Below are 8,794 nucleotides of genomic sequence, written 5' to 3'. Positions count from 1 at the left end.
AGGAGAGACCTCCATCTCAGCAGGTGGGGCCAGCAGTGTGATATCTTTGTGCTTTAGATACTTACTTAGGACATCCTTCATCACTGTTCAGTCCTTAAAAAACAACAACACATTTAGTTTTCAACAAGTGAACCACAGCTCTGTTTTGAAGTTGTGTGTTTGGTGGTTTGTTGTCATAGCCAATTTAAGATTCACTGAAATGAAAAAAAAAAAAAAAAAGAACTATGAACTGTAGGACCAATCAAATAATAACTGATGATTGTGTTCTTTGCTGTTAACCAATAAGAAACCAAGTTTCAATACATAACACAGGCAACATCTCAGTGGCTAACCTGACAAATAATTTCTTGTCCAAAGATTTACCTGATGCTTATCCAAAGCAACTTACAATTATGACTGAGTACAACTTGAGCAATTGAGGGTCTTGCTCAGGGGCCCAACAGTGGCAACTTGGCAGTGGTGGGGCTTAATCTTCCGATTAAGTATCTTAACCTCTGAGCTATCACAGCCCAAAAAACGGCACTTAATAACAATTACAATTATATAATATAATTATATCATATACAATTATTGTGTAAATAAGAAATAAATTATTGTTCCAAAAATGTACATTGGTGCAAGCTTAAAAATAAATTTATGTAAAACATGATTTCCTCATACTTCACTGTAAATGTAATTAGAAATTACATTTTTTCATACCAATTTCATAACAAATCTACATATTCAAGTACAGCACTTGGCATAAACCTAAAAGCTGAAACCTGCCACAAAGTATTCATTTGTGCATATCATTACCCTGTATGTGGGTCTGCCTGGGATTAAGGAGTCTTTTCTGAGGAGTTGTCTGAGACATTGGTTTTGTTGGTCTTTGAAAAACAGGTCTCTCTGTATTTAAGATGCTGTTTTTAACTTTTTAACATTTGGCTTTATTCCTTATGGAGAACTTATTGCGTAAGAAAACAACACCACTGAATCATGCCACAGATTTCTCTTGGAATATATTTGACACACTTTTATTCTTAATATAAAAAATAAAGAATGGTTCTTCACATGCACCCGAGAGACTAAACTGCATCTGAATACAGGTATGTTGATACTTCTCTATATGTACACTGAGGATAAATCTACTCATGGTAAATGTGCTAACTTTGGAATTATAAAGAGCTTTGGAATTTACAGCACTCTGTGAATCATTCAGGCTAGATGAAAATAAATATACTGCAGTAAATCTTCTAGGTCTGTTTTATTTCTACTGATGTACAGCACTCAATTTATGTAAATACATATCACTGTTTTGGTTTTAGCTGGGTTATATAAGACTAAAGGTGTGTGTGGCACTGACAAAGTCACAGATTTAAACCACAGTCTGGAGCTTGTCGTGTTTACCCCAGCATCTATGCCATGTAAACAGTCCAGTCCAGGTAAACATTCATAGCACAGCTCCTGATTGTGCTGAACCACACTCTACAAACAGCCAACACAAACAAGACTGCGTTTTTACCGTAAAAGGCTAGGTGGCTGATGGTGGCTTTAGGGCAGTCTAAGGTCCAGCGATTTGCATTCTACAACCATGCAACCCAGTCTCCAGAAGCTCTCCACTACTGCAGCTGGAGTCCCACTTCTGGCCCAAACTGAATGCATGCCCAGCCTTAATTTCTTAGCACTCTAACTGTGTCTACTTTAATCTAATTTTATTCAGCATTACAAAGTAAGCCTTCAAATAGTTTCTTCATCTACTGCACCAAAAATACAAAACTTGGCAACAGTGATACTGTTCTCCTGTCTCGAAGATGTTACAGATGATATTTCATTTGCATGTATAATTCAATATGCTGGCATATTCTCTTCAAAGATTTCCATTTATAAGACAGAATGATTCTGTCTGTGTTTGAGAAGCATATCAGTCTGTCTGTCCCTGAACCTCAGCCATTTCACTGGAATGAAGGAACAAGACCATAGGGTTCTCCTCTCAGGGTTCTCTACCGCAAGATATAACTTTCAGATTCACTGCGCTGCATGAAGTGTTTAGGAAACAGTTAGTTCCCTCACAGTTCAAACAAATAATTAAATAATGCAACTAATAAATAAACCAACAAAGCAACAAAGTGACCCTGAATTAACCTATGTAATTGCATGGCTGAATGTCCAGTCATTAGATTTGTTAATTACCAATATATGAAGCATGGAAATGATCTGTACTTTGCCACTCCACTAAAAGGTAATGTTCACTGCATTATCGTAGAATTAAGATGCAACAGTGGTACTAATCAACTGAAATGGTTTTGCTGGAGGCACCACTTGAGCTAGCAGTAATGGTGTAAGAATCTGTGTTGTTTGGATGTTTGACTTTGAGAACTCAACTAAGATGTGCTTGAGTTTTTAAAGTGGATAAAGGGTCAAAGCATCTGCTACATGAATGAGTGAAAATGCAAGACTGCCTACTCTGCATATGCACTTAAACAATAAAAATGCATTTTATAAAGTGAAAAATTACCTTCGTGATAATAGATCTCCAAAAGATTTTAAAAAATGACCATAATATAGATAGTAAACATTAAAAAAAAACTTGAAAATATGTCACCAAATTTTCTGTTTACTTCGTGGGGCAAACATAACTGCTGCAGCCTTGTCATGTGCTTGAACGATATGCCCTCGGGAATGAATCGATGGAAATACAAACATTTTCAAAGACTGGAATAATACAGTACAGTATGTGCTACTGTACATACACGAACACACAGACACACACAGACATGCACATACACACACACATACACACATACACACAAAGTGCTTCTGAAATTCTTTGAGTTTCCTAATTTTATTGCTGCCATAGCAATAACTGGCACTACAAACAGATATGTAAGTAATGCAAGATTCATTAGCACTAAAATGCCTTGTCACTGGAAAGAACAAATCCTTAATTCTGAAGGTCATAATGTGTTCAGTAAAATGATCAGTAAGCCTTCTCTTGATTTCTTCAATATGCAAGTAATATAACAGTCAACTCCTGCAGTAATGCATGAGGAGGACTGGGTGATAACATTTGATCCTTTCATGCCAGTTATTTTAGTGGTTGTGTTAATAAATTTGCATGTAGCATATCTAGAGTCTTTGTAGGCTACAGTAAAGGTTATTATGAATGGTCATTTATCTCACTCTTGACGAATATGTCTTTGATGTTTTTGTCTCAACTGTGGAGTGGAGGATCGTTAATAAGGCAAGCCGTCTCTACATAATCCTGAAGGATTCTGAAGTGTTTAAGTATAATATTAGCCAGTTTTATTAGTAAGATGATAAGTAAATAACAAAGGAATTCTTGTTATTTTAACAGTAGATTGCTAATAGGGCAGTGCATTCATTTTCTGAATAGGTAAACTACAAGCAAAGTTATTATTTATAACTTCCTTAGGAAACCCACAGTTATGAAAATACTCACACATGTCCATACTCTCCTATAGAAAATCTTCATTATCACTGTAAATGCATTTAAGTTTTAGTAGCTTTGAGAAGGATGAAGTTTTTGTAGGCCTTAGAATGTGAAGAGTTGTACTGCAAATAAGAATGAGAGTCTGTAGGTTTATAATCGATGGTGGTATTTAAATTAGAATTTCCAGACTTAACTGAAACATCCACAAAGGTTATGTAGTGCCCAACACATTGTTTCAGTTAATAGTTGCATTACACTGGGAGATTAAGAGGACTGCGAAACCTCTTCCCCTTAAATATCAGGAAAGTTGTGCAAGAGCTTGGCAGCACACTCACTTCTTTGATTATCATTTTAATTAATCTTGCTTTCTTTATGTAACTGAAACATTGAAAGCTTTTGCTCAGTTACTCATCTGATTTAATTAACATCAGATGTTGTGACACACCTGTCCCAGAGCTAATTAACAGTGAGTGAATATCTTAGTTGACTGTTTATGTTTTGTGTGTTATTAGAGTAACTAGAGTAACTGTGTGGTACATAACACAAGGACAAGATATTTAATGTACTGTTCTTCTCATTGTGTTTTTTTTTTTCATTTTAAAATTTGAGAATAAAAATGGTCCATTATGATCATGATTCATCATGGTGATGTTGTTGTTGTTGTTGTTGTCATTGTTGATGATGATGATGATGATGATGATGATGATGATGGTGATAGTGATGATGGTGATGATGATGATGATGATGATGATGATTATTATTATTATTATTATTAATAATAATAATAATAATAATAGTAGTAATATTAGTTGATATTGTAGTACTGATTGATTTATTTGTTTTCTGTATATCTGTTCATGTTGCTATTCTACTGATTCTTTCATTCTTTAAGTACTTTTAGAAGCAGTGGTCTTTCTCTGCTTACCAGTCCTTTTCTGCACCATGTGGATTAGACATTGTGCACCATGCAGATTAGATATTGTTCACAATGCAGATTGGACATTGACATTGACTTGGTCAGTTAAAATCATTCCGCATTTGAAGGGCTGGCCTGGTGCAGGTTAAAGGGCTTTCCCTTGAGTTGGGGGTATTGAAGCATAGGAGATGTTCCTATGCATTTCAGAAGTCATTCAGCTGCTGTTTTTCTGTAGTCACATCATAAAAATGGCAGGTAAGACAAATGCACTGGCAGCTTTTCAAGCCCATGCCACTGCTTTCCACACATGAGGTAATGTCCACTTTCCACTCTTCATCACTCTGGTAAGTTTTCTGGTAAGTTAATCTTCTGCTTTACAGTTTTGTATGTGCTTTGTCTGTGCTGTAACCTACATAGCCTGTTCCTGAGGATGACCAGTGGTGTGAAGCTTGGGGTAAACCCCATCACTGTTGGTGTATATCTCTCCTTATAGTTGTGCTTAACACATCTGTGACAACAACATAAACAGTATTCATGATTATTGTCTGGCCTGTGGTCTGCCTGGTTATTTGTGATTGTGATTCACTAAAACATTCTTGGTTGTTACCAATTTATAAAACCACTGAATTTAATATACATAATGTTTTGGCTATATGACCAAATTATTCATTATGATTTTCCAGTCCCACGATTCCCTGCTTTACTGGCTTTTGTCCTTATGTTCAGAGACAACAGGAACAGACCACAGATGCAAATGTCACTTTTAGAGTTGACATCAGACCTTTTGTTAGCTCTCGGGTGCATGAACTAATGATGCAATTACACACAATTGGCCAACAACTAACTGAGCAGCCAATTAAAACTGAAAGTCTGCACTTTAACTTCATGGATATGTTTTCATTTTAAATTAATTGTGCTAGAGTACTGAGCCAAACAACAAAACTGTGTTCCAGACCAATTGCCTGCAAACTGTATCTCAGCCAACTGACATTATTTGTTAAAATATATATTTATAACAGAATAATAAACTTGTTTTAAATTATTCTAATGTGTGTATAGAAGATCAGGCGATGTGTTGTAACTGAACTTTGCATGGCACTGAAAGCTAATGAGCACAGTGTCTTAGCTACAACTTCTATGTATATGCCCTGTGAGTGTCAGTCCAGAAGTGGAATCATGCTTTTACACAGATCTCTTACCAAAGCCATATTCTGATGAGCAATTATCCCTGGACAAGGCATAGGGGCAGAGTCCAACCTGGATAAACATTTTTTGACATATCAGCAGGTGAGCTCTGCCAGGTGAAACACATAAAGTCAGCTATCTGAATTCTGCAGTGCCTTTATGGTTGATGTCCCTGACAGTTGAACCTCAGTATATGTAAATTTTGTATATATGGTATAATAATGGAAAATATGACTGATGGAAAAATGTAAAGAGTACTTCACATGTGGTGTGTTTCCGTGTGGCTGACAGCGTTGTAGGTTTGTGGGGTACAGACAGACACTCGACAGCTCCTGGCTAGCCGGTATTGGTGGGAGACTATCACCAATGGCGTACACAGGTATGTTTTTTCCTGTACTGCAGCCACAGTAAAGCCCCTAAGACCCTACCTGCAGGAAAACTCATGCCACTCACCATTCCTGAAAGACCCTGGTCCCATATAGCCATTGATTTCATCACTGACATATCCTGTTCAAATGGCAATACTACTATACTTATGGTGGTAGACCGGTTCTCCCGGGGCATACGATTCATTGCCTTTCCAGGATTGCCAACAGATCTTCAGACTGCAGAGGCCCTGTTCAACCAGGTGTTCCACATATTCGATATCCCAGAAGACATTTTGTCTGACAGGGGACCTCAATTCACGTCCCGTGTGTGGTAAGCTTTTTTCAAACACATAGGATTTGCCATTAGCCTTACATCCGGTTATCACCCACAGTCCAACAGCTAATGCAAATGAACTAATCAAGAACTAAGCAAGTTCCTGTGCTGTTTTTGTTTGCATAATCCTTGGGCAGAAATTGCCCAAAACTTGCTCATGAGTTCCTCCACTGGCATAACGCCTTTTGAGTGTTTCCTAGGTTACCAGCCCCCAATGACCCCGTGGACCTCGGTCACAACCAATATCCCCACTGTGGATGAATGGATGCAACGCAGCGAGAAGTATGGGAGGAGAAGCACCAGCGGATTGAACACACACTTCGTCGATATAAGGAACTAGCGAATAGGCATAGAGGAAATACTCCTGCATATCAGCCAGGAGACTGGGTATGGCTCTCTATGCAGCATTACCATAAACCGGGTTCATGTCGCAAACTGGGTCCTAAGTATATTGGTCCCTTTGAAGTACGCAAATGCATTAATGACGTGACTTACCAACTCAATCTGCCCGCACATTACCGGATCTCTAGGTCATTCCATGTCTCGCTTCTCAAACCTGTCGTTCCAGGTCCTTTGGATGAGGTGTCTCCTGACGACACTCCACCTCAACCGGTTGACTATGACGGCACCCCAGTGTATGCGGTACATCGCATGCCGGTCTCCCGGAGAAGGGGGAATTCAATCCAGTACCTGGTTGATTGGGAGGGGTTTGGTCCTGAGGAACAGAGCTGGATCCCTTATTGCGATGTCCTGGATCCTGGTCTCCTTTCGGATTTTCACATGCAGTTTCCAGACAGGCTTGCTCCTCATCACCATCCTTCTGGGGGTTCTCGGGTTGGATCAACATTTTCTGCCCTGGTCGTTGGTTGTCATGGGCACCCTAATGCCTCAGCTGTCCCGGACTCTTTGGGGGGGGTGGGGGGGTACTGTCACGTCGACCGAACCCCAAGCAAACTACAACACCCAACATATTGTGCATCAGCTAAATACTCATCCAATAATACACATTCATTCAGATCCTCATCACCAGAATATTGACATCACCTGTTTCTCTACATCTCAACTGTATATAAACCTGCTTAGACCTTACCAATATTGCGCAGTATTGCCACTAGTTTCGAGTGTGTTTATCAAGCGTTCTCTCCCTTGTTTCAATTGTGTTTTTTGCTCTCCAGACTTCTGATTTTTGCCTGCCCCCTTTTTGGTATAGTTTGCCTGGTTTGTTATTGCTCTTTGGTTTTTGGACTCGGACTGTTTACCTTTATGATTTGGATTGCCCCTGTCTTGGCTTTCCTGGTTGTGACCCTGGCTTGTTCACCCATCACGAAGTTGGAATATAATAAATCTATTTCTCTACATCAGCGAGCATCTGGCCTTGCTTGTCTCATCACAGATTGTTCCATGTTAACATATGGTATCGTGCTAAGTTGTGTACTAGAAGTACATAGCTAGGGGGATAGAGTTCTGTTGGGGAAAAGTTCCGTTCTATTCCGTGTTTTGAGTGGATTAGACTATTTAGGACCGTGTCTGATGGAGAGAGGGAGATATTTCGTTGGGTTTTCACAGGTTGGACGCGAGTACTGTAGAGTAGCGCTGTGCACAGGCAGCAGAGTGAGAGCTACCACAGATGCGAGTGATACCTTTATCAAGCGTCAGTGACAACACAGTACTAGGGTTGTTTTTATTTTGTTTACAGGTTCCTGACTTAAGATCACCAGAGAGGTGAATGCTTAATTTTTGATGTCCCATGTTTATGAATCCCCTGTAATAGACCGACTCAATTTGTTTTCTTTTATCATGTTATTTTCTTCTTATAATCTTATTCAAAATCCCACTCAGTTGGATCTGTTGGAATAAAGACCTGAAAGTGTTTGTAAGACATCGTTGTAGTTTCTTTCCCCAGTGACTATATTTCCATTGAATATGCTGTGGAGAAATAGACTGTAATATAAGGTTTGTTATTTGTATGCAAATAAGAAATTCGCGATGCTAGTAAACCCTTCAAGTCACCTATCAGTCAATCAGTTATTATAGTGAGCATGCATAGATTAGACAATGTATAAATATGATTTATTTATTGGTTGTACAAATACAGGACAACTCACAGAACACACTGAATTGTTAAATAGTTATGGGGCTTTGCTATATTTCATGGTTACTTCCTCATTAGTTAACAGTTCGCAAAAGTGAGAAACTACTGCTATATATATAAATTCATTAAATATATGCATAATTTAAATAATAAATAAATACATACATTTAAAAAAACCTTTTAATAAGGTCATACTGGTGTAAGTCATGGCCCTGCAGCACACTCAGCTCAGTTATTTCAAATACAAAAGAATTAACACTTGAGGATGAATGCTGGGTAACATTATTACACCTGCACTGCACTATGATGTTAAGACTTTTTTAATTTCATCTAAGAAACTACACATCTAAGAAGCTGCACAAACTAAACAGCTTTCAACTTTATCCGTGTGTCTACTACATATGCCCCCTAGATAAACGTCTGTGAGAGTCAAGTGAGAGTCACGTGGAATGTCAGTCATGCCTCCTTG

At 38.4% G+C, this 8,794-nt stretch overlaps 1 long non-coding RNA gene across 1 annotated transcript; it reads left to right on the top strand.

The window, feature by feature from the left end:
• The first annotated feature begins 6,212 nt into the window (after window positions 1–6,212).
• LOC118242817 lies at window positions 6,213–6,837 on the top strand. The gene is made up of 3 exons (XR_004777056.1): window positions 6,213–6,230; window positions 6,434–6,620; window positions 6,802–6,837. It is a non-coding gene; the product is annotated as an uncharacterized LOC118242817 (long non-coding RNA).
• The last annotated feature ends 1,957 nt before the right edge of the window (window positions 6,838–8,794 follow it).

This window comes from Electrophorus electricus, chromosome 17, assembly GCF_013358815.1.
Source record: "Electrophorus electricus isolate fEleEle1 chromosome 17, fEleEle1.pri, whole genome shotgun sequence".
Taxonomy (NCBI): domain Eukaryota; kingdom Metazoa; phylum Chordata; class Actinopteri; order Gymnotiformes; family Gymnotidae; genus Electrophorus; species Electrophorus electricus.
The sequence above is the reverse complement of the archived record's forward strand: the minus strand, read 5'-3'. Positions and strand labels throughout refer to the sequence as shown.